Consider the following 6,057-nt stretch of genomic DNA (forward strand, 5'->3'; position numbering starts at 1 on the left):
TCTTTTTTGACCAGTCTGCATAATGTTAGGTATCGACCATTGGCATCAATCCCTTCCCTCCATCCCAATATTCAACATTTGGAAGAACTTCATTCAAGTACAGTCTGATGTGGTGAGCAACAATGGACACTCCTTTGAGCTGACATTTTCATCTTTAATCAATGGCTACAGCTGTCGGACTGCCATCTATGCATGCTGGCATGGCACTTTTGATCTCTGAGAAACATTATAAGTACTACGAGGAAATGTTGTCTTGTGATAATGGGTTGATTATCTGATTATCTCAAGATAATATTACTTTTCATCCGCGTTATTTGAACACCTGCTGAGTCATGGGCAACTCCTGCACACTCTTGTGGGGGGTCTAGGCAGTGTCAGCTGTCTTTTTGTTATGGGACCAGTTGTGGTGATGGCAAATAACCACAATGTGAGTCTTGATACATGGCGCCTGCTCTAGCAGATGAGCTACCAGGGAGCCACACGAGACTGACGGCTTGTTTGTTGCAGGGCGGCACAGCTGCAGTGACCAGCGCAGAAGCCTCTGGTGGTTGCTTCAGGGGTCTTCTCCCATAATTACAGCAATAACCGCGATCCATCACAAGAGACAGCCAGGGAAAAAATAGTGGCTCAATATGCATTGATAGACCACTAAACTCTCTGGCCGGAGTGGCCATTGATTTGTGGTGCTGCAGGGCTGAGGTCCTGGACGCTGGGGAGTCGTAACATTTTTTACTAGGGCTTCAGATTGCTGAGGGACGGCTTCACTTCCATCAGAAAGATGAGCTGCTGCCTCTGATTCAGAAGATGACAGGCTTCTTTAAACACCATCACTGCTGTAATCTAAACTTTCCCTACTAATCATCTCCATGTTTGTGTATTTATTGATCTATAAAATGTCCTTTAGATACTACTTGATTCATATATTGGTAATCACATTAAAAGGGTTTTTTCAAACACAACTATAGTTAGTGATTTCATCCAAAAGGCAAGATCGTCCATATTTGGTTTCCCAAGATAACAGTTACATTATTGCAGATATTGAACTAAAATATTTCCTCACAGCTCATCAAAATACAGAATGCAAAACAGCTTCATGCGTTTACAAAATGTAAACTCCATAAGATCCAATTCCAATCACACAAACTCGTTAACTACCCCATATCTATGGTGATCATTTTATAGTGAGCTTGTAAACCAGGAGACTTAAAACCCACATCCGCCCCTCTTCACTTTAATTAAAAATGTCTGACCCAAACATTTCCCATGTAATCATCAAGTTTTCTAACAAGGCAGCAAAATCAGACAATGAAAATGGCTAAAAGTCTAAAATTCATCGAGCTGCACATAATTTTGCACCTTGTGTACACACTTGAGCAGGGACCAACAGCAGTCTGACTCATTCTAAACATAAACAAAAGGTGGACACGAAAGCTGGATCACCGATTATTCAGCCTGTTCTCACTCCCAAAGCGTCACATACTTCTTCAGGACCCCTTGGCATGAAACAATAAACAATCTTAAAGTCTTTTAATGCGATGTGTGTTGATGAGTACTGTGTCTGGTAATGTGGGTGTTTTAACCCTATAATGCCGTGGGTATCATATTTGATACATGCATTTCTGAAACGTTTTGCATTACCATATGGTAAAAACTTTGCTCAAAACGATACAAACAAAAAAACATATTTGCAATTTTTTTTTAATTAAAAAAAATGTTAAAGGGCCAAATAAAGTCTTCAAATTAAAAAAAAAAAGATTTCTCTAGTTTTCAATTAAAAATCTTTAGATTTGATTGTTTTTAAAGCAAAAATACAAAATTAGATTAAAACATAATAAAATGTTTTAGCGTTTCTCCCCATTGAATCATGGGAGTGAGGAGGATGCCTTTGTGAGAAAGTACTTAGGGGCAGTGGGTGATTTGTTAATCATTAACACACACACACACACACACACACACACCTACACTTCCAGTTATAATGTTGAAATTCATTGCTGGAAAAGTAATTTAGTCTTCAATAGGTGTTGAAGCAAGTGTATTAAATGGAAGATAAAGCCAGAGGTTTCCTCTGTGGAGTTCATTATTACCTGATTGTGGACACCTCCACCACCCGAGGACATTGTCCCTCTTGACAAACTGACCAAGTTATAAGCAAGGACCATGCGGCAGTTTAACTCAGTTATACTTCAGTTCCTTATATCTTGTTTTGTTGACTAAAATCCCTTTTTTGTAGCCTGTAAAATTATTGTTGTTTTGGCAGTGTGGTATTTAAAATGTTGTCCTCATTATTCCTGATCTAAGAATCTCAAGAAACCCTTTCTTCAACGTCACTTGATCAGAGCTCAACACTGGAATCACTTAATTCGGTTTAATTTCAAGTACTTACAGACACAACTGTCTTGGAGGTCTTTGTGCAGAAACTTCAACATGCAGAAATGAACTCACACTGGCCAGAAAAAGCCAAAACATGACAGACAGCAGACGAAATATATCAGATATTTGAACATGAAGCTCTCAGTCTCCTCTGTGCAGTGAGTCAGAGTGACAAAGAGTGATAAAGCATAAAGAACAACACAGATAAGTCTGTGTGGCAGTTATCTACCCTGACAGGACTGCAGCCCTCATTAAAACTGCCTCTGTTTTTAGCAGAGATGACTCCTCCAGCTTCTGGCAGTCAGTCTCAGTGAAGTCAGTCCCGACAAACTGGCCTGCAGATTTGAATCGCTGCAAAATACTGGAAGTGGCACTTCCTGTCCCAACAAACCTCCTCACCTGTGAAGAGGAGTCACCAATTATCAATCAACCCACCTGAGGAGACCAAAGACGATGCAACTTAATTGCATTAAACTTAACCTTAGGAGAATTGAGAGCAATCTGTGCTTATGTGTCGATGTCTTAGGAACTTAGATGTCTCTTAAAGGAGCAGTTTGACATTTTGGTAAATACACTTATTTGCACTCTTGCCGAGAGAAGATTGATACCACTCTACCATGTCCGCACAACAAGTATGAAGCTACATACTGCAGCTAACTTAACTGGATACAGGAAGGAACAGTTAGCTTGGCTCTGTAAAAGGTAACAAAATCCACCTTCCAGCACCTCTGAGGCTCAGTTTCAATATGGTATCCTTTTTTTTCAGGAGCTGTTGCCAGACAACCAGAAAACACTCCAGCAAATTAGTGGTTGCGATGAAGAAACTGTGTAATAATGCATATAGACATATTTTGAGAATGTACTGTGTTCACACTGGGAAAGTGACTAAATGAGGCATCATCAAGCAGACAGAATGCCTACTAAATTTATACATGTGAGCCCCTGTAAAACAGCAGTGGTCGTTAACATACAAACAAGATATGGTACATTAATTAGTGATATTTAGAGGGGCTGGTAGTCAGATTTTTTAACCTTAACAGAGTTAGGCCAGCTGTTCACCCCTATTTCCAGTCTCTGTACGAATCTATGCTAACCAGCTAGCGTCATGTTCAGGACTTTTTTCGTACTATACCACTCTATTACTGATCCCTACGGTCTTTGTATCAGTTTTGGTGGAAAAGAAAGTCCACATTTGACAAACTGCTGCTGGCAGCAGCTCTTGATGCCTGCAGATATCGTCTGATCTTAAGTGCTTGCCGTGTGTTTCCTCCAGCGGCGTGAATGTCAGAGCAGACCTCCTCCTTTGATCTGGTCTTTCAGCTTACAGGTGTCTACTGTTTCCTCTGTTATTTAGTCTAGAGATTCCAGTGTGAGAGGTGCCTGTGGCACCCAGCAGCTTTGTTATCATTTCATCAGCCTGCAGGTTGTCTGTGAAAGGTCACACTCCTGGACGGCTACCCGCTGTGGTGTGAAGGCCCTCAGTGTTGTGGTGAACTACAAGGCTTAGCATGATCCGCTGAATGAGGCCTCCCTGGCTTTCCCACTAAACCTCAATGTTTATAAAATATATAGAGTTATCCTCATGTTACGGCCCGTGATGTCAGGCCGCCGCTCCGCGCCCTCTCCCTGCGTCATCGGCTGGCCCGGGCGGCAGAGGTCCGAGTCTGGATCCATTCAGACAGCCGTCTGATCCTGAACACTGCACAAACAGGCCCTCACCTTCAGACAAAACAGAGGAAAGAACATGTATTTCTCTTGTCTTCAGACACGAGCTTCTGTTCTTACTTTGTTTGATTTGTTTGCAGTGGTTAAAGGTGTGTAATATAATTTTTAAAGCTACATAAACCCCCTCAGGGTGTTCACTTTGTAGGCGTTTAGCTGACAAGCCAGGCTTTAGAGCAATTCCAAGTTTCTATCAAATTTTTCATTAATTTAATGTTGAGTCTGACTCTTTTATTCATGTTTGAAGAGACACTACGCTGCATTAGAAATAATAATTCTCTTTACTAAAATAACTTCCACTGCAAAATATTGTACCGAGCAGTTTTCTTGGGATTTGTAATAAATCATGTCTAATTTTTCAGACATTTGTCACTTACAAAAGGCAAATGTATAAACCACATACTAGATCTGTTGTTTTTCTACTTTATGTGGTGGTCACATATTGTGAAACAATACTGCAGTCGTCTTCTACACAGCTAATATTTGGAGTAAGACAACAACCTTCCACATCGTTTCTGTTTGTGGGATCAAAGCCAGAAAACAACCTTTGCAACGTAAAGAGGGAAAAGACCCTTTACTCGTGCTGTAGCAGGCAATCACCCCTGTGACCTTCACAGTTTTCTCGACTCTGCTTCAACACTGTGGTCTTATGATCAAACTCAAATTTTGGATGTATTGGGTGAAAAAAACAAACAAAAATAACTAAATCACTGCAACCAATGGATTTATTTGCTGGGGCGAATTCAATTTGTGTTCAAGTAACGACGATGTTGATGTTGATGTTGATGTTGATCTCTAGAGGAAGCTATCATAGCATCACTTTTAAATAACCCTCCTCTGCTGGTGTATAAGAGGCCAGACCTGTGTTGACTTGTAGTCCAGGTTGTGACCTAGCCATCTAGACTGGAGAGCTACTGCAGCATGTTCCCACTGCTGCCAGCTGACCAGCATCTTAGCATTTAGTTCGCCAGCTACTAGCTTTTGCTAGGTGCTACTAGCTTCTAGCACCGCGTGTTTCATTGGGTTGTGTGGATGAACTTCTCTCTGCCTCGGTGGGTGAAATTCAGTGGGGTTTTATTACATCTTAAACTTTCCTCACAGTTCACACAGTGAGGTCTTTTACTAAGGATATAAAACAGTGAAATGTGATCGTTTCCTCGCAGGATGCAACAGTTTGTGCACAAAATGCTAATGTAAGAGAGCAGCTAAGTGCTCCTGCATGTATTTTTCAAAGAGTAAACAGTTACATTGCAAAATAAGATGAGAAACATTTCAACAATGACTGCTGAGACAAAAGAACAACTAGCTTCAGCTTATTACTGAAATTCACATGTGCACAAAACCTGTAACAGAACAATTGTTTTGTCTTTTTATATTCTTTTTGTCTTTCTTGGGTGGTCGAGTGTACCAGTGTTTAGAAACTCGAAATTGATGAAATGAATGAGTCACTGACACAAAATGAAGGTATGTTTTAGTTGTTGGTCAGAGTAAGGTTACCTTGATTAATTTACAAAAATAAAAATAATCAAAAAATATTGACTGCAACATGAAAACATGTACTGCAGTTTCCTCTGTCTAAGCCAGTAGAACATATCACAACTGGTTACCAAGACACCTCCTCCCCCTCCTGCAGTGCCAACAGCATTATTAATAATGAAACACTAAGATTTCTATTTGATGGTTGGGTCCTCTATCAGACGCTCTGACCCCACTTTAAGAAAAAGAAAAAGCCTTTTTTCAAAGAATATTCCAGCTCATCTCCACTGAAGCGCATGGAGAGCATCTCTGTTTGAGGCTTTTATTGGATATGGAGCGCCTGACTGTTCTTGTCTCCCTACGCCATCTTAGCCTCTTCTATCCCACTAACTGCTGCAGGAGACAGCACTCACCTTTCAGAGGCTGGGATAATTACTTGTTCTGCTCAAACAAAATCTCTTCAGGTGCATTGAGTTTATTTGTCTTAGT

This window comes from Chelmon rostratus, chromosome 5, assembly GCF_017976325.1.
Source record: "Chelmon rostratus isolate fCheRos1 chromosome 5, fCheRos1.pri, whole genome shotgun sequence".
In the NCBI taxonomy this organism is placed as follows: domain Eukaryota; kingdom Metazoa; phylum Chordata; class Actinopteri; order Chaetodontiformes; family Chaetodontidae; genus Chelmon; species Chelmon rostratus.